General features: G+C 36.7%; 1 protein-coding gene and 1 long non-coding RNA gene across 5 annotated transcripts in view; one reads left to right on the plus strand and one right to left on the minus strand.

Moving 5' to 3' along the window:
• Positions 1-7,916, plus strand: part of LOC112584506 — a 70,975-nt gene extending 63,059 nt beyond the window's left edge. Inside the window, exons 3-6 of the long non-coding RNA XR_003108731.3 lie at positions 355-516; positions 995-1,089; positions 4,529-4,638; positions 7,042-7,916. This is a non-coding gene — a long non-coding RNA (uncharacterized LOC112584506). The remainder of the gene's footprint in view (positions 1-354; positions 517-994; positions 1,090-4,528; positions 4,639-7,041) is intronic.
• NAALADL2 (N-acetylated alpha-linked acidic dipeptidase like 2) overlaps positions 1-21,351 on the minus strand; it is a 1,624,416-nt gene that overhangs the window by 1,009,134 nt on the left and 593,931 nt on the right. The window lies entirely within an intron of this gene.

Genomic DNA, 21,351 nt, shown 5'->3' on the forward strand with positions numbered 1-21,351 from the left:
TTAGTTCACTGATTCTGAGAATGTCGACATTCACTCTTGCCATCTCTTGTTTGACCACTTCCAATTTGCCTTGATTCATGGTCCTAACATTCCAGGTTGCTATGCAATATTGCTCTTTACCGCATCGGACCTTGTTTCTTTCACCAGTCATATCCACAACTGAGTATTGTTTTTGCTTTGGCTCCATCTCTTCATTCTTTCTGGAGTTATTTCTCTACTGATCTCCAGTAGCATATTGGGCACCTACTGACCTGGGCGGTTCATCTTTCAGTGTCCTATCTTTTTGCCTTTTCATACTGTTCAGGGGGTTCTCAAGGCAAGAATACTGAAGTGATTTGCCATTCCCTTTTCCAGTGGACCACATTCTGACCTCTCCACCATGACCTGTCTGTCTTGCGTGGCCCCACACGGCATGGCAGGAGCAGCAGCTGTGTGATGACATGGGAGCGGCCGAGAGGAGCTACCCCATGTCCAAGGTCAGGGGCAGTGGCGGAGAGGAGCTATCCCAAGTGCAAGGTAAGGAGTAGTGGCTGCACTTTGCTGGAGCAGCCGTGAAGAGATACCCCAGGTACAAGGTATGAAAAACCCATGTAAGAAGGTAAGGCGCTGAGAGACAGCATCATAGGGCAGACAGACTGAAACCACAATCACAGATATCTAGCCAATCTGATCACACGGACCACAGCTTTCTAACTCAATGAAACTCAAAAGTACATTCAGAAAGACTTATGTTTGGTTACATTGCATCTTATGAACTCTGTAAAGGAACAATATATGAGATCTGGGCATGCCAACCTTCTCTTTGCTCTTAAACAATCATTCTCTCTTCAATTGTAAGTGCCCAACCTATGGTGAGTGCACTCACAATTTCTGTGTTCAAATATTTTAAATTCCTTACAGGCATGTTTTCAGAAACTTATAGTTCATTTGTAATAGCTCATAATAATAATTTAAAAACTGGGTGTTAATTTGTATTTCTCTTTCTCTATTTCAGTGGCTTTCAAACTTTGACATTCATCTAAACCAGCAGAAAACTTGTTAAAACCTATTGGCAGCATTATTAGAGCTTCTGATTCATTAGATCTGAGGGTAAGGCCTCATAATTTGCATTTCTAGCAAGTTCTCAGGTGATGCCGATGTTCTTAAACCACACTTTAAGTACCACTGCTCTATTTGTAGGGCTTCCCAGCTGCCGTGAGTGCTAAAGAAGTTGTCTGCTAATGCAGGAGATATAAGAGACATGGTTCGACCCCTTGGTCAAGAAGATCTCCAGGCTTAGGGCATGGCAACTCACTCCAGTATTCTTGCCTGGAGAATGCCAAAGACAGAGGAGCCTGGTGGACTATAGACCACAGGGTCACAAAGAGTCAGGCATGACTGAAATGATGGTATGCATGCATGCTCTGTTTATAACAAAACAATTTAAACAACCTATATTCAAGAGTCTTCAGTACTCTTGCCTGGTAAATCCCATGGATGGAGGAGCCTGGTAGGCTGCAGTCCAGGGTCTCTAGGAGTTGGACACAACTGAGCAATTTCACTTTCACTTTTCACTTTCATGCATTGGAGAAGGAAATGGCAACCTACTCCAGTGTTCTTGCCTGGAGAATCCCAGGGACAGGGATGCCTGGTGGGCTGCCATCTACGGGGTCACACAGAGTCAGACACGACTGAAGTGACTTAGCAGCAGCAGCAGCATATTCAAGAGTCAGTCCAAATTTGGTAGACTAGGAACCCATTTCTGGTACAGTTGTATAATCACTTACAAGCATAGACACTCAAGCAGTCCTTTGCTACCATTTGATCTCTGTTTGAACAAAATAAGTATTATAATTTTCCATTGTAAAGTTCCATAGCTAAATCTAACATATGGTAATATATAACAATTAATATGTGATACATAGGTTTTTTAACCAACCTTCTTTTAAAATTTTGATAATTTAATTTGTATTATCCCAAAAGGGGCTACATGAATAATTCCTTTTTTTTTTCAAATCTCAAGCTGTTCTTCAAAACTAATTTTACACTTCATAATCATTGTGAATTGATAAATAATTTGCCCAGAATAACACAACTAGTTAAGTGATAGGCAGCAGACTTGAATCTAGCCCTGTTTGATTATTCTAGAATGATCCATAACTACCTTGATATCATTAACCTATTCATAATTTATTAAATTAAGTATCTAAGGGCCTACTCTTGAGTAAGGTATTGCATTTGATATTGGAAATACACATTGAAGAAGATGAACTCTTACACTGAAGTTTACAGCACAGTAAAGAAGTTTGACACGTAAGTAAAAAGCTTCAATACAAAGTGATAAGCACTGTCGTATCAATAGTACAGCTTATTCACTGAAATCTAGTTTCAAAACACGTCTCCAAAAACAATGTAACTTGATCTTCTAAACAACATGAGAGAATTTACTAGATTTTTCTTTCTCAATTTGATAGATAAACCAGTTAGAGGATAAAGATTTTACATGACTGTCCTCCTGTTCTGTTCTTTAGATCAATGTTTCCCAAAACTTATTTAAAAGCACAACTGACCTAAGTGATGCTCAGAAGGAAAAAAAAAAAGAGGTCTCTGAGCAATTTTCTACTTCTCCTTAGAGATACACAACACCTATAGTCATTGTAATAGTTCCAAAGAGACCTGTAGTTTTTTGTTGTTGTTTTTTTAAGCCTTTGCTTTTAATTTTGCTTAATCCAGTCTTACCTAAACCTAAATAACCATGCAACTCTATATGAAACTTTAAAAACACTGCTCTGAACTTACAGTCTTTTTTAAGACATGCTGCATAGACAAAAGTTTCCAGAAGATTATGGTACTGGAGTGGGACAGATGCATTGAAACTGTCCTTCTTGGCTTCTTTCCTCTTACCCTACCAGCCAGGGTTCAATCAACAGTTCTACCTTTGTTTATTTTCTATACTAAAGGATTTTATTATCCAAGTTGAATGAAAACTCACTACTTTACAAGAATCATCAAAATTTAAATACCCAGGAAAATGGTTTAAATAGGACTATATCTTGAAATACAACTAAAGCTTATTTTACATTAAAAAAAAATTTAGGTTATAATGTGTTTTTTCTGATGGACATATAACAAATGTAGAGGTTATAGAGTTTAAAAAATATTTTTGAAAAAAAATTGATAGCACGATACATGAGTTTCTAAATGCTTGACTTTTACATATTTAACATTAAAAAGCCTCTTCAATAATATTCAAAACTTTCATCAATTTATTCAAAAACCTCTCTTAATTCTTTAACAAATATACCTAGCAGTCGCTTTTGAGACAACTATCCTACTACTATCTTGAATGCCTTTTTGTGGATGGATTCTATGATAACCACATAGAAAACAAAATTTTAAAAAATAGAGAAAAAGATATGCATGAGAATTAGAAAACAAAATGTTGGGAGTAAAGTAGGAAGGGAAACAGTGAAGATTGTGATGTGGCAGTGTGTATTAATCATGTCTTTATTTCTGTATTTTATGATGCTTTGACATTGTGGGACCTTGTCCCTCCCATCAGAGCCAGCTAATTCCTGGAGATAGCAAACAACTTGCCTGCCAGCATGCTCTTGATAGGCAAGCCAACAAATTCAAAGCCCACATCCCCAATCACCTCATTTATCTCTCACACACCAAGCAAATATTCCCCCTTCTGAATTCACCCCAGGGTTAGGCACCAGACAACTAGAAACCATTCCTATAGCCCGGAGCCCCCAAAATTATTCAAACCAACCAGTTCTACATTGTTTACCCTGCCCCACTTTGTCTTTTTCTTGGGCATGCCGTCCACTCACTCTTCCTCCTCCTTGCCTAAAGAGGTTCAGAATAACCCTCCTCCAAATATTTCACTTTGGCATGTGGATGGGTTTTGAATGGAGACACTCAAGAGACAACCAGAGACTCAGCAAGAGCTTTTTCTCCTTTAACTATGTAAAATAATTTAGATAGGGAGCCTGGCTTAGACAGAGACTTATTATCTCTCTTACCTTACCTATCACAAAGAAAGAGATAACTTTCTATGTGAACAACCTTTCTATATGGTAGGTGTCTGTGTGCTCAGTTGCTCAGCCATGTCTTACTCTTTGCAACCCCATGGACTGTATAGCCCGCCCATGGGATTTTTCAGACAAGAATACTGGAGTGGGTTGCTATTTTCTCATCCAGGGGATCTTCCTGACCCGGGGTTTGAACCCACATCTCCTTCATTAGCAGGTGGATTCTTTACCACTGAGCTACTTGGGAAGCCCCAGTACAGTAGGGCAAACATCTAATTACCAAACATCTGCTCTTATTGTCCTTTGAATTACCCTTATCTTACCCTTTGAAACCCCAGGTCCCTGACCCATTTATTAGCTCAGGATAGCAAGTAGCCTCAATTGTCTGACTTGCCCTTGAGTCTCTCTCTCTCACTTTTTTTTTTTTTTTGGGTGGGGATGGTGGTGGTACTTGTATGTTTCTAATTAAACTTGCTTTTATCCTTTTAATCTGTCTTATGTCGACTTAATAGACCAGTGAAAAGAAGCTAAGAGGGTCAAAGAGAAAATTTCCTCCCCATCTGACCCAAGCTGATACTTCTATTATGGTCCTGCAGGGCATGGCATTCTTCTTTTGGAAACTGTAAGTAAAAAAAAAAAAAATTCTTTCAATGGTATCATGATGTCAATCATTCTTTTCCAAAAATGAAATCCCAGGTACAATCAAACTTAGTGGAAATGCCCTCTAACAGGTCACCATTTTCCAGTGACTTTGCATGTAATTTGATTCCTTTGCCAATAGTACCCACATCAAAATCACAAAATCTTTTACTTATTACAAGGTTTAGATTTTACACTTGCAATTTAATTATGTAATGCATTCATATGTAAGTAATATTAGACAAGGGAGACTAAGGCTTAACCTTGTTCAGTTCCGTTCAGTTCAGTCCAGTCGCTCAGTTGTGTCCCACTCTTTGCAACCCCATGGACTACAGCATGTCAGGCCTCCCTGTCCATCACCAAAGATCAACTATTAGATGATCTAACAAGACTGACCTTTGTAGGTAGGTAAATATAGATTTGTTTTAAATTGGGAGGGATATTTGGGTAGGGATTAAATATGTAATGAGTTCTTTGAAGAATATTTTTATTGTATAATAGCTATTTCCCTATTTAACATAGGGGTAAAATTATAAATAATGAACTCTCAAATAACAAGGAGCTCCTGCCTACACTCTACACGTTGAGGAAATTTACACCTATAAAGGAAATTTCCATTTGTAAAAGTATCCCGAAGCCAGGAAAAGAAATACACCTAGAGACAACATATGGCCTGAGAGACTCTTATCTGCATAACCAGACAACCCCAGGGACCATACATTTTCTGTCCTCATCTTCCTATAACTCCGTCTCCCCACAAGAAACCTAAACCCCTTTTTTGTTTTGATTAGCCTAAGACTGCGTGTAAGCCTCAATCATCTGACTACTTCCTAGAGTCACATTTCATTCTAAAACTCCCACATATCCATAATTAAACAGCTATTTTCTGTTAATTCATCTTTTACCATTTGGTTTGCAGGCCCCAGCCATTGAACCTAGGAGAGTAAGGGAACAAAAGCTTTCTTCCCCTACAATAGTCCCAATGAGTGTGAGGAAAACCAAGGTAACATTTTTACTACTTTACCATGTTGAATTTTTTAAAGAAAAAAAGTCAGTTTTTGTCATAATTTAAAGCTTGCTTAATCTAGAATTTTCTGGAGGGCTTTATTTTTATCTTTTATGAACTAATAAACACAAACTTCAAATAAATCTTCAATTGCAAATACAATTCAATACCAGTGTATTTTACACTGAGTCTTGAGGGCTGTAGTTTTTTAAAAGAATAATTTTGAAGATATAATGGATGTGGTTAAAACTACATAAGTAATTAATTTGAAAATATAAGATACATAACATACATTAAACCTATAATCAAGCAAGGAAGAATCATTTATATCATGAAGACAAGCATAATATGCATTAAAATGTGATGTGTCCTTATAAATATAGAACATTTTGATAACCCTAAGTAGCATAACTAGAAACTTTTTCTTTCATTAATCAAATATTTTAATTAACAAAAGTCATATTTATCATAATATTAGTATATATGTAGATAGTCATAAATATTAGGTAGCATATTACAAGACAAAAGAATGACATCCAAATAAAACTACACATAAAAATTTTATTTTTCCTTTCTGATATAGAAAATATTTCATGATCTCTCAATGCTTTGTGTTACCATTATAATCAACATTTTTAATTTACTCATCCAATCAACAAATGCCTCCAACATGGCATATATTATACTAGGTTCTGTAAATAACAAACAGACAGGGCGAAACAGTCTCTGCTCTTGAGAATTTTACAAATCTGCTCAAAGGGCAGATAATTAAATAGGAATTAAAAGGCATAGTGATATGAGCCTTAATAAGGGTATGCTAGAATAGGCTGGAGAGATCAGAGGTGGCTTCCAAAAGGAGGAAACAGCTAAAATGAGTAGGATTTGGGAAGCCTTTCTGGTCTGTGGACTCAAAGGTAAGAGAGTAAATCTGGCCCCAAGTAGTAGTACAGTTGTAACATATAAAGCTAAACTAGTCACAAAAATTCAAACCATAAAGGGTTTCTTGGGCTGAGAAGAGTTTAGCCATTATCCTGAAGGTAATGGGGAGCTATCGAAACATTTTCATCAGAGATAGAAATGATGGACACTGCTAAAGATAAGAGACAGGTCATTAATTAAGATTTATAGAATCCCAAATGCTAGTTAATGTATCAATTCAACAAAAATATAAACTTTTTTTCATGGTATGATTTATTCTACATCATTCCTAGCCATTAAATCTATTAGGTTGGTGCAAAAGTGAGTTGTTTTTTTTTGCATTGCTAAACTTAATCATTTGATATTGGAATATATATTTAAATGTCATTATGCCATACATCATTTTAATGCACATTCCCCATTTTATGTTTTTTCCTAATGACTTATTACTATTTATTTTAGACTATAGAAATGATGTTGGACAAAAAGCAAATTTGAGCATTTTTTTTAATTTGGATTTGAAATGGGTCGTAAAGTAGTAGAGAAGACATGCAACATCAACAACATATTTGACCCAAGACCTGCTAACAAACATACAGTGCAGTCGTGGTTCAAGAAGTTTTGCAAAGGAGATGACAGCCTTAAAGATGAGGACTGCAGTGGCAAGCCATCGGAAGTTGACACCAACCAACTGAAAGGATCATCAAAGCTGATCCTCTAACAACTACATGAGAGGTTGCTGAGGAATTAAACGTTGACTATTCAATGGTTGCTCAGCATATTGAAAAAACTGAAAAGGTGAAAAAGCTTGATAAGCTTCATGAGCAGCCCAAAAAAACCAAAAGAAAATCATAATTTTGAAGTGTTGTCTTCTCTTACTCTACACAGCAACAGCCAACCGATTCTTGATCAGAGTGTGACAATATGACAGAGGATCTTCCCAATTCAGGGATCAAACCCAGGTCTCCCGCATTGTAGGCAGACTCTTTACCATTTGAGCTTCCAGGGAACCAGCACTTATCAACACCAAACTTGCACCAAAAAACAGTTATTGTCACTCTTTGGTTGTCTGTTGCCCATCTGATCCACTGTATCCAGAGATAAAGCTTTCTGACTCTCAATGAGATCATTACATCTGAGACGTATGCTCAGCAAATTGTTGAGATACACTGAAAACTGTCACGCCTGCAGCCACTGGTCAACGGAATGGGCCCAGTTCTCCATGACACCCAACTGCACATCATACAAACAGTGCTTCAAAAATTGAATGAATTGGGTTATGTTTTGTCTCATCTGCTATATTCACCTGACCTCTTGCCAACCGACTACCACATCTTCAAGCATCTCAACATCTTTTTTGCAGGGAAACACTTCTACAACCAGTGGGAAGCAGAACATGCTTTCCAAGAGTTCATCAAATCCTGAAGCACAGATTTTTATGCTACAAGAATAAACAAATTTATTTCTTGTTGGCAAAAATGTGTTGGTTTTAATGGCTCCAATTTTGATTAATAAAGATGTGTTTGAGTCTAGTTAAAATCATTTAAAATTCATGGTCTGAAATCACAATTACTTAGGTACCCATCTAATACAATAATTTTCTTTGTTGTTCAGGTAAGAATTATATTCAAATTGCCTAAAATAGACCACTATATCATTATCATATATTTATATTATATTAAAAAATGCTTGTATAATATGAAAAAACAAGATTTCTATCATAGCAGGTGCTGGCAAGTCTTTTATTACAATATTGTGATCCATTGAAGAATATATAGATTTGAACAAATCAGAAAAATTTAGAGTAGTCTAGAGAAGAGCATAAAAATTCTTTGAAAAAAATAAGAGTTACAAGAAAAGGTCAAGAGAGTCAAAACCACTTTGTGAAGAAATTCTGAAGAATGTCTTAGAAACTGCTCTAAAACATACTTTTTCTTTTGTGGATTAAATCTGTAACATTTCTTTTGAGTGATTATAATTTCCCCTTTTCTGTCTCCTTTCATCCAAAAAGAAATAAAAGAAAAAATTTTTGATCATCCATGTGAATTATTTCCTGACTTGCAGAGAAATAGAAAATGAATTATTTATCATCTGACATTTATGGCTAATATTTGAAATCTTTTAAGATTAATCATTTACTACACTAAATATATCAAATACACACGTGTGCTAAGTCGCTTTCAGTTGTGTCCAACTCTTTTGTGACCCTATGGATTTTAGGCCACCAGGCTCCTCTGTCCATGGAATTCTCCAGGCAGAAAAGCTGGGGTGGGTTACCATTTCCTTCTCCAGGGGTTCTTCCCCACCTAGGGACTGAACCCACATCTCTTGTGTCCTCTGTATTGGCAGGTTGATTCTTAACACTAGCACAACCTGGGAAACCTTCACACTAAATATATCAAATACACATACCTCCAGGAAGACTACTATATCATTTCTCAGTGCTTAAGTAAAATGTAATTAGTTCCTTTTCTGAATTATTGGTTTAATGAGGTTTCAAAATATTATAGAATAATTTACAGTTAAATGTTTAATTATACTTAAATACTAATAATTTTTAAGGGTTTTATCTTGGCTGTATTAGGGCAAATAAATTCACCTTACAACGTTTATACATGACATGAATTTCTACTATTATTGGAAAAATACATATAATAAGTAATAAGATAAGGTTAGCCAAAAACAACAGATTTTCCTTGTACATTGCCATGTATATCAATAAAGCAACAATTAGTAAATGACTTCTAATATTTCTCAATAGACATTCTGGTAGCTCTGAATCTCTAACAATATTTCCTTTAAAAAACTGTATTATAGAAAAGAGGAAATAAGCTCTGAGCAAGTAATTTTGCTTCTGCTAAGATCTTCATCAGTTAACATGCAGGCCTCTCTTCAAGTCCTTCAACCATGAATAAATAACTAAAAATTGACATTAAAATTGACTAAATAATTTGAAATGATATGTAAGCAAAAGAGACAGGAGAAGAGTTTTCAAATTAGTAATGTACAATTCCACATATTTTCTAAACAGACTGGCTTGTTTAATGCTAAAACATAACATAAGATAGCATTAAGAGTCCAAATTCTAATGTAAACTTCCTGGTTTAACTTCTGATGCCTCCATTTACTTGTATGTCCTTGTGTGAGTTTCTTTCTCTCTCTGCATTTCAGCTTTCTCTATGCCTCAGTTTCCTCATCTGTAAAATGGGCATAATAATCATACCTACCTCATAAGATGACTGTGAAGAATATGTTAATTAATTCATATAAAATATTTATTTACAATACCTCCATCTTCTTTTGTTCTGATAAGACCAAACTCTTGTTCCTTAACATCAGCTCTCACCTTTTTCTACCATAGGCCTACCACTATACATTTATACAAACTTCGCATTAAAGATAACTTCAAATATATATGAAAAAAAAGTCACTGTCAGCTGAAAGTAAAAGATGCTCAGTAGTGTCAGGCTCTTTACAACCCCATGAACTATACAGTCCATGGAATTTTCCAAGCCAGAATTCTGGATAGGGTAGCCATTTCCTTCTCCAGGGGATCTTCCCAACCCAGGGATTGAACCCAGGTCTCTCACATTGCAGGCAGATTCTTTACCAGCTGAGCCACAAGGGAAACCCAAGTATACTGGAGTGGGTAGCCTATCCCTTCTCCAGTGGATCTTCCCCACCCAGGAATCAAACCGGGGTCTCCTGAATTGCAGGTAGATTCTTTACTGAGTAGTTCAAAAAAGAACCCATGTTTGGGAATCCTAGCAAGTTAGTAATTAAGTGCTCCAAAACTGACAGCTATGTTTGTTTTCGTTTTTTTTTTTTTTTTTTTTTGCTATATTATCTCATTTACTTGTCCAAATGAACTTTTAGGGCATTGTCAGTTTTAGAGAGGAAGCTGAGGCTTTAGCTAAGAAGTTGAACAAGTATCCTAGGAATATACCACTAGGATTTGAGGCCAGCAACCTTCTCTCTATGCCTTTACTGGGCTACTCTGTCTTCCATGAAGAGGGATGGAGAGACTCCCAAAAATACTTATGATGATTAATAGAAAGGCCACGGTGATCATGTAAGTGGGATACACAGGTCTTCATGAGGTGTGGATTCATAACTTATCTCTCTTCCATTGAGGAAAAGATTTGCTAAAGTCCAAAACTTGAATTTTGAAAAAAAGTAATTGTCTTCTAATATTGTATAAGTTATTTTCTCTTTTCACAGGCAAGGCAGCATATTTACAAAAGAAGTTTCTGTTAAATAATCTCATTTAAAGTTGTCTTTAATGCCAAGATTTTCATCCTGTTTCTTTTGAAAAGAGGATGATTTGACTGTAATATCCATCATTCCCCTGCTATCCATAATAAAAAACAATATAGCCTTAAATAAGATGTGTCAAGCATAGAGCTGCATCTTTTAAATTTACCATTTCATTTAATCTCTACAACCACACTAGTTTACGAATGAAGAAACTGAAGCAGAAAAAGGTTAATTTAATGAAAGTCACAGAACTAGTAAGGGTTCACCTGTGATCCAAGCCTAATGTGGGTCTAATTTGCTGTGTCTTTTTCTTATTTATATCTGCTCCCAACTCCTCCCCTAACATAAACTACACTAAAAAAGTATGCACTGGGAGCAGGGAGGGGGGTTCAGGATGGGGAAGAAGTGTATACCTGTGGTGGATTCATGCTGATGTATGGCAAAACCAATACAATATTGTAGAGTAATTAACCTCCAATTAAAATAAATAAATTAATATTTTTTTAAAAAATAAAAAATTCTGCACAGACACACACAAATATAGTGTGTCATTAGTATGGTAAGTAATATAGATGAATATAAAAATATGTGAATATAAATAACTTACAGAGAAAGTTGGACACCTACACCAAAAAGATTAAGATTCATGGTTAAATGGTTAAAGCTAGGGGATGGAATTATTTGTTTCCTATAAGTTTCCTGTTTTAAAATTTCCTTTTTATGTTAGCTTCCTGTTCCCTTTCTGTTGCTTTTATAATTAGAGAAAAGGTTAGTTTTTAGAAATTCTATTTTTAAGTATTTATGTTTAATTTTTATTCTGCTTTTTGGTCTTTCTTGAATTTTTTCCAATACTATATATGTTTTAATGGAGTCTATATTTTATGCTAAATAAGATTGCATTCTCTGAAAATTGATGTTATTAACTCATCTTGATCACAAAATAAATAATGGATTTGTTTATTCAGACTTATTAGGTATATAAATGTCCACATATTTTAGAAGATTTCATTCTAGAGATTTATATAAAATTGGAAGGGATCTAAAATTTGATAATATAAACATATAATCAAAATATGCTGTGATATGATAGGAAATATATATATATATATATACACACACACACACATATATTTACATATATGTGTGCATGTGTGTCTGTTCTCAGCTTCTGTCACAGAACTCCTAAAAAGTCTCTTTAATTTCCTAATAGCTCCTAAAGAGCATTAATAGCATATTTGGCTCTAATATTTGGTCTTTGGTCCTGGTTCCTGACAGAGTTCCTAAATTTCTCGGAACTTCCTGGTTTATAGCAGTCATTTTTGTTCCACGAGGAAGTTTTGGTGGGCTCCTGAATAGCACCTGGATAGGAGTTGATCATCAGAAAGACCAAGCTCTAAGTAGAAGCTTAGAATTTTCAGCTCTCTCCCATTCTCCAGGAAAGGAGGAAGGACTGGAAATGGAGTTAATAATTGAACATGTCCATGTGATGAAGTCACCATAAGAATCCCAGAGTATGGGGTTTGGAGAGCTCTCAGGCTGGTGAACAAGTGGAGGTCCTGGGAAATTAGTGCCCCATAGAGGGCAGGGAAGTTCCAGCCCCTTCCCCTCATAATGTGCCCTGTCTCTTCCATATAGATGTCCAGCTGAGTCCTTTGCCATATCCTTTTATAATAAACTGGTAAGTGAAAGTGAAACTGTTAGTCACTCAGTCATGTCCAACTCTTTGTGACCTCAGCTTCCTCTGTCCATGTCCACAGAAGAATACTGGAGTGGGTTGCCATTTCCTTCTCCAGGGGATCTTCCTGACCCAGGGATCGAACCTGAGTCTGCATTGCAGGCAGATTCTATACTCTCTTAGTCATGAGGGAAGCCCCATGATAAACTGGTAAACTGTAAGTAAATTGTTTTCTGAGTTCAATGAGGTGCTCTAACAAATTAATCAAACCAGAGAGGGGTTCATGGGAACCTCCAGTTAATTGTCATTGACTAGAAACATAGGTGATGATCTGGACTTAGGACTGGCATCTGAAGTCATGAAGTAGGGAGACAGTCTCATAGGACTGAGCCCTTATCCTGGGGGGATAAACAGTGCCAAAACTGAATTACATTGTAGGACAAGGGTCTTCAACTCCTGGGCCTCAGAGCAAGAGATAAGCAGCTGGCAAGTAAGGGAAGCTTCATTTGCCATTCCCCATCACTCCCATTGTTCACATTACTGCCTGAACCATCTCTCATCTCTCTGAAGTCTGTGGGAAAAAAAATTGTCTTCCACAAAACTGGTCTCTGGTGCCAGAAAGGTTCATCACTAATATTGTAGGACACCCAGCTGGTGCCATAAAGAACTTCTGATCTTGGGGAAAAATCCCCACGCATCTGGAATCAGAAGTGTTGTGAGTGTGGCAGTGTTCAGAGTGAAAGAGAAACACAGGAGGCAGTTTGTTTTTCTTTTTTTGCTGCACATATGCCTAAGAAAAATGATCTGTCTATAATTTAGAATTTTTAGAACTAATTGTTAAATTCACTATGACCCAGCATCAAAGCTAGAGGCTATGTCCTTTCATTCTTTAGTGTATGTACTTTGGAGCTTGGCCCCACTGCCTCGAGAAGACTTTCCACTTTCCCTTCCTACAAATGTCCCATTTTTCTCATTCTCTTCCCTTTTCATTCCTTATTTACCAAACTTCCAGCCTACCCACACCACACCAATGTTACACACAGAACAGAAAGAGAAGTCATGAGAGTAGGTGGAGGAAAGAAAATATTATATTGTTCACCTGAATCATATATATTAATAGTAATATTTTCCCCAATCTTTACTATTACAGAGAAGAAGGAAAGGGAGTAGTGAGAGGAGCAGGAAGGAAAAGAAAGAAAAAACAGAAGAGGACAAAGAGAGAGTCCCTTGTGCCTTCCTCATCCTTCATAACAGCTTAATATTTCTGACTTTGAAATAAAAAGGGAAAAGGATGAAAGTGTCATGTTTATACTCAGAAGCTTTTAAAATATTTATCACTCTCCCTAAGACTCTTATTCATTCACACCCAATAATAATACAATCATCATCATGACACATTTATTTAAACATGATTCAGAGCTGTTATTGAGGCTGTTGATGTTAATGGAGAAGTTGACATCTTAAATCATAGCTGTTGCCACAGGGCAAAGCAACACTTTGGAAAACAGAGAGAAGTATAGATTAAATGGTTAGAGACAGAGGGGAAGTGAAGGAGAGAAAGAGCTAAAAGGGAGTATGAAATCTCACAGGCAAAAACTGTTACGAGGAAATCACTATATGAATTGGGCTTTATAACTTAACACGTATTTTAAGTAGCAGATATAGTCACATATAGGTTGTTTCCTCCCTAGCTTTTAATGCAACTAAGAATTATCACTGAATATAGTTAAAGAATTTTAAAGTTCCAATTAGCTTTAAAAGAAACTGAACCTGTTAGTTATCTCTCTATATATAGGTTCATATTACATGTGTTTCTGGAAGAATCATTTATCCATGTCTAGCTAGCTATGCCAAATAAGCATAGTTCGAATTACAGCAGCATCCTCTCAAGATTCTTCAAATAGCCATCAGGAAATGTGTCATTGTGTGTGTTAACACACTTCATTTTGTTCTAGTTAGTATTTGTCTAGTTGCTTGTTTAGGTTTATTAAGGTTTCCCTTGTGGATCAACTGGTAAAGAATCCACCTGCAATTCAGGCGACCTGGGTTCGATTCCTGGGTTGGGAAGATCCCCTGGAGAATGGAAAGGCTACCCACTCCAGTATTCTGGCCTGGAGAATTCCATGGACTGTACAATCCATGGGGTTGCAAAGAGTCAAACAAAACTGCGTGACTTCCACTTTCACTTTTGTTTAGGTTGGCAAATGACAGGATTAACTAAATGCTAGAGAAAAATCAATCCTCTCAAAATAAAGGCATTTATAACTTACTCTTTTTTAGTACAAAGTGGCTCAGAGGTTTAAGCATCTGCCTGGAATGCAGGAGACCAGGGTTCAATCCCCGGGTTGGGAAGATCCCCTGGAGAAGGCAATGGCACCCCACTCCAGTACTCTTGCCTGGAGAATCCCATGGAGGGAGGAGCTTGGTAGGCTACAGTCCATGGGGTTGCAGAGTCCAACAGGACTGAGCGACTTCACTTTCACTTTCTTTTTCATTTAGTATTTTAAAAGTAGCAGTTTTTTTTGTTTTGTTTTGTTTTGTTTTAATGATTGATATTTTAGGTAGGAAAAACAGACACACCCTACCACATATACAAATCTTTCTTAGGAGTCTAGAAATGCTATAGGCAAAGCATGTCTTAGTGACTGCTCAACCTGATTACCACATGCTTCACAGTACAGTATAAACAAAGCAGTGGACAGGGTTCAGTGAAAAATAAATATCCAGTTGGGAGTGTGATAGCCTGGAGACAGAGAAAGGATTAACTGGGAATAATATGGAAGTCTGACTTTTTACGGAAAAGGATGATACCTCTTTTATTTACATAATCTTCATCCTTCTTTGAATATACCAGAATCCTTTAAGTAGGGCAGATGTAAACATACTTCTTAGATAAAATTAAGCCAGGATACAGAAGTATATTCACATGCAGCCTAGGCCCGCAGCTTCACATTTTGTTCTATCCACTATCTCACTTGAAGATGAGCCAGTTTTGTAACTCAGTTCTTTAACAAATATTTTTTGAACACCTACATATTCTGGAACTGTCCCAAGCCCTTGGAATATACAAATGAAAACAACAGGTATGGTCTCTGTCATCTTGGAACTCACAGTCTCTCTGTTTGTCTTTTTAGTCACAATTTTCTAAAAGCATAAAAATCCCGGAAGAGTGATAAAACTGTTTATTCAGACGTTTGCCTTCAGTTTGTTTACATCCTCTTTGGCCTGATAGTCCACTGTGCTATTTACAAAATCAACTACAGTCTCCTGCATGCTTACTTGACCTCCATAACAGCATTATCAATGCAGACATTTTCTCTATGGCTGCCTCAAAGTTTTGGTAATTTTCACAATTGGGAATGGGAATAAATCCTCCAAACAAATGAAAGCAGTGTCTGATGGGCCCTCCAAGAACCCTTGCCACATCCTGAAGTTCAACTGAAGTGAGAAACTTAAAATCTGGCTTATTAATATTTCCTTGTTTTTACATCTTCACCAGGACTGGGAAAGAAACAAAAACATTTCAGTGTCACACAATGAATTTCTGTGGGCCTCTACCCATGATTTGCTACACTTCATTAAAATTATGCCACTGAATTAACTGTACTTCAATTTTAAAAGTTTTTAAAAAAATGATTAAAGACTATGCCACTGATATTCCCTTTGATGAGGACACAATGTTAATGATTTCTCTAAGTCAGAGAGTGGACTTTGAGAGCAGTTACAAAATTGTAATTACAACTAATTAATCATTTTGCAAGACTCCTTTCAAACGCTTCAAAAAGTAAAGAAAAGCTCTTTTTTTATACTTTATAAAATACTAATTGCAAAAAAATCCATGAATACATGATTACAATGATCCAAATTACAAAAATCCATGAATGCAATTAAATATAAAAGTAGAGGATTACCTTTATCTATCATATCTTTACTACACAATTATATGTTTAAAATTATATAATATCACTAAATTAACAGCCTAAAACAACAGACATTTATTATCTGCTTTCTTGGGTCAAAAGTCTGAGTTTTGTTAGCTGATCCACCCCCTCAGGGTGGCACAAATCGGCAGTCAAGGTGTTAGACATACTTCGTGTGTGTGTTAGTCACTCAGTCGTGTCCAACTCTGCAACACCATGGACTGTAGCCTGCCAGGCTCCTCCATCCATGGTGTTTTCCAGGCAAGAGTACTGGAGTGGGTTGCCATTTCCTTCACCAGGGGATCTCCCCAACTCAGGGATCGAACCTGGGTCTCCCACATTGCAGGCAGACTCTTTACCATCTGAGCTACCAGGTAAGCCCCTACACATATGCTAGTTCTCATTTGGAGCTAGGAGTCCTTTTGAAAATTCATCCAGCCTGTTGGAAGAATTTAGTTCCTTGTGGTTGTAGGACTGAGGTCCCAGATTTCTTATTAGTTGTCAGCCAGGGATTGGTCTCAGCAATTAAAAGAAGTTGCCTACATTTCCTTACCACTCATCCCCCATATGCAGCTCACAAAAGGGATGCTTGCTTTCTACCAGGACAGCAAGAAAGCCTCTCTCTGACTCCAGTTTCCCCTCCAGATAGCACAGTGGTGACTATCCCATCACCATTTGTTACATAAGGTAGCCTAATCAAAGGAGCAACTATCCCACTGTAGTCAAAGACTGCCTACACTCAAGGGAAGAGAATTATCCAAGGTACTTACATCAGGAGCTGGAAATCTTGGGGACTATCTTAGAATTCTGCCTACCACAACAATGCTGTCTTATTTGCAATATGATTGAAATAGTGTAATCCATATGGATGCCTTTTAGGACTTTTTCCAGTGATTGCTTTAAAGCAATTATTAGTTATCCTAACAACATTATTACTGTCATTAATAATTATTATTAACCTTAACTATGAGGAGATAACAAGCAGAAAGATATCACGCCAGCTTCAGAGAGCTTTTAAGGCACCCAGGGAAGGCGGTGGAACATAATCTAGTGTGTTTGTACTTGGTCTGTTTCCCCAGCCCTGTACTATGGTAGGATTCCTATATTAAGTAAAGGCAGATGGCAACCTGATGCTAGTGGATCAGTTTTGAAAGAAACTGGCAAATGCTTTTCTTTTAAAGGGCAATTAATTCATTAAAATCAAACTGACTATAAAGCAAGTTTTCATACTTTTTCAAATTATAAAAATTTCAAAAATCATCTATTTTGAAAATTAAAGAATTTGTGTTTTTTAACTAAGAGAAAGGGAAAAAATATTCTAAAGACTGAATACTTAGATATGTGGCCATACCACAAAAGTCATAGGAGAAGCCAATATACCTTCAACTTGTGACCTCTCTCTTTCTCCCCTCTCTCTTTTCTTCTCTTTCTCTCCTTCCACTCTAACAATTGCTATAATGATTAAGAAAACTACATAGATAAAATTTAAATGTTCTCCAGTTGAACAACTGTATCTCCTGAGTAGGTGCACTCCATTGTTAAGTTCCCTAAAAAGAGGAACAAGATTATTGCTAAAATATTCTCCAATTTTAAAGTTCTAAAATTCCATAGCAGTAATATAAATTCTAGAAAATTACAGGTAAAACACTAGATTCTGGGAGTCATATTGGAAGGAAGGAAAAAACAATTGGGGTGATCCCTACTCTGTGCCCAGCCACGTTTTGACAGCTGTCACAGGAACGTTTAACACGGTGGGTAGCATTAGAGGTAACACTAGAGGAAGCATTAACAACTCTGTTTAACAGGTGACAAAACCAACAGATTGAGGCTTCAGTGATTTACTCAGCTCACACAACTAGTAAAGCTGTTGCTTGCCCCTAGGAAGCCCTTGATAAACGTTTGTTGAAGAAGTGACTCAGTTTACAAATGAATAAACAAATAAACAAGTTAGGATCAAGGCTAAAATGACTCAAGAAAACATTTATCCTTCAAATGCTGTACATTTCACTGGATAGTAAAAGGTAGATATTTTCAGTTATTTTAGTGAAAGTGAAGTCGCTCAATCGTGTCTGACTTTTTGCCACCCGGTGGACTGTAGCCCACCAGTCTCCTCCGTCCATGGGATTCTCCAGGCAAGAATAGTGGAGTGGGTTGCCATTTCCTTCTCCAGGGGATCTTCCTGACCCAGGGATCAAACCCAGGTCTCCCTCATTGCAGGCAGATACTTGAACCTCTGAGCCACAGAAGTTATTTTATAAATAATACTGCAAAATATGAATAAGAGCATGGGTTGACATCCCTTGGTTTGACATGTCATTCAACAGTCATTGACATACTCTTAAGGCAATGATTCAGCAAATATACAGTTTTTAAAAAAGCTCCTTTTCCACATTTTTGCTATCTTTTCTGTGATTCATTTAGACAAAAACTGTGAAAAAGTTACATCACTGGCAAATTAAATGCACCTTAGTACATACCTGGGCTTCCCTTGTGACTCAGTGGGTAAATAATCTACCTGCAATGTGGGAGACCTGGGTTCAATCCCTGAGTTGGGAAGATCCCCTGGAGAAGGGAAAAGTATTCTGGCCTGGAGAATTCCATGGGCTGTACAGTCCATGGGGGTCACAAAGAATCAGACATGACTGAACGACTTTCACTCACTTGAATATATACATATTTTTTATATATTTTTTCATGTGTGTCACTGCAGATAAATCAACTGAGTGGTCCAATTTTCTTAAAGGTTCTCTCACTCCTATTTAGATTTTGTAAATGCAAAATCAAACCTGAAATAAGTTCTTTAGGCAAAAAGGTGTATGTTAATTTTTTCCTACGAACATAATTACATGAAATAAACTTTCAAAATTTAGAGATATTTTAATAAGAAATATCAATTAGAACTAATATAACATTCATCTAATCTAAAAATAACAATCTGAAAATTAGCTTGATATAAACACATGTAACTCATTGAAATCAGATATTACTTTTAATTTTAATAAGACTGACTAAACTATAAAGTTAGTTTTATTTAAGTATTTTCAAATAATCTTAATCCTTCCTCCTAAAATAGTTGTTTAGTTGACTTTTCTTTCATGCTGAAGTAGAATTAAAACTGACCAGGGAATGTGAAATTGAGATTGAAAGTGTTCCTTTTATTTTTTAATTAAATAATTACTTCTTCAAGATGTATTCTGTAATGGACATAGAGCTATAATTTGTGCCTCAAGATATGTACAACCTTGTAATGAAGATAATACAAGTATGTAGATTACAGTAATATAAAATGGTGTAATAACAAAGATTAAAAAACAGTGCAAATAGGCTAAGGAAGATACAGTCTCAACCATTTTAAAACAACATTCCTTTATTCATTCAACAGAAACTATTTGCTATGGATGGTATTGTGCCCTCCTCCAAACTCAGTTGCTCAAGTCTTAACTTCCAGTATCTTTGAGTATAACTGTATTTGGAAATAGGGCTTTTAAAGAGGTAATTAAGCTCAAATGAATTCCGATGAGTGGGACCTAATCCAATATGACTGGAGTCCTTATAAGAAGAGAGAGAGACACCAGTGATGCACAAATAGAGAAAAGCCAAAGAGGACTCACTAAGACCACCACCTGCAGCTAGAGACTTAGAAGAAACCAGACTTGCCAAACCCTTGATCTTAAGACTTCCAGTCTCCAGACTGTAAGATAACAAATTCATGTTCTTTACGTCACCCAGTCTGCATTATTTTGTTATGGCATTTCTAGCAGATTAATGGACTCTTCCTTAAAGGAAAAATTCAATGGTAAGTTTAACGCCCCAAAAGACAATGCATCTTGAACCGCACATTCTATTTTTCCCTGTAGAATTAATTTATAGTACAAAACAAATATCTAAATAACCTGTCACAAACACAAGCATTATGGGGAGGCAGGGGAATGAGTGACAACTGTCTGGGATTAAACAATGGGGAGCCGTGGGGACTGCAGCTAACTGTGGAGCTCACGGTTAGGTCACAGATGCTGACTCTAGGTGAGAGAAAAATATGTCACTCTGGATACAACTTAAGGGCCATCAGTTGCAACTTCAGCTCAGATCTCTTGTTTTGTTTGCTTTTTCATATAAACCCCTTTATTAAATCATCTCTAAAGTTCTTTCCAGATTCATCTTTTAAAAGTCTGTCATATCAATCCTCTCCCTACTGGAGTTACTAAATAGAGGATAAATTAAACACTCCCCAAATTTTTGCCTGGTATTGCAAACCACTTAGTAATCCACAGTTGAATCGAATTATTTTCTAGAAATTAATTATATTGAATGACACTGAAATTAGGAGCTTTTCAATAATATTAATAATATTTCACTCTAGCTAGCATAGCTTCATTTCACACGTTCACATGTGTTCAGCCACTTGTTATTATCCACACTTCACAAATTAGCAAACCCAGATAGCCATCAGGTACTTCAAACACAAATAGTTTGAAATAGAGTAGATGGAAGCCACTGGAAGGCGCATCAGCATTGCAGTCAGGTTGAACCTCCTGCTTTGACATTCATTAATTTTGTGACACTCAGCAATGCTTAATTACTAGTTTGCTGCTGCTGCTGCTAAGTCGCTTCAGTCGTGTCCAACTCTGTGCGTCCCCATAGAGGGCAGCCCACCAGGCTCCTCCATCCCTGGGATTCTCCAGGCAAGAATACTGGACTGGGTTGCCAGTTTACTCAGTATGAAATAAAGATGAACATTTATCTCATAAGTTTGCTGTGAAGACTTGGAGAAAATGTACATTGAGAGACCTATTTCAATACATAGCTGAGAAAAAGTATTCAAGAGCAGGAGGACCAGCAGCAGCAGCAGCAGCAATGGCAGGGGTAGCAAACAGCAGCAACCACAGGACGGCAGAAACACGCCCATCACATCTCAGGAAG

The sequence above is a fragment of the Bubalus bubalis genome, chromosome 1 (assembly GCF_019923935.1).
Source record: "Bubalus bubalis isolate 160015118507 breed Murrah chromosome 1, NDDB_SH_1, whole genome shotgun sequence".
NCBI classification, from domain to species: Eukaryota; Metazoa; Chordata; class Mammalia; order Artiodactyla; family Bovidae; genus Bubalus; species Bubalus bubalis.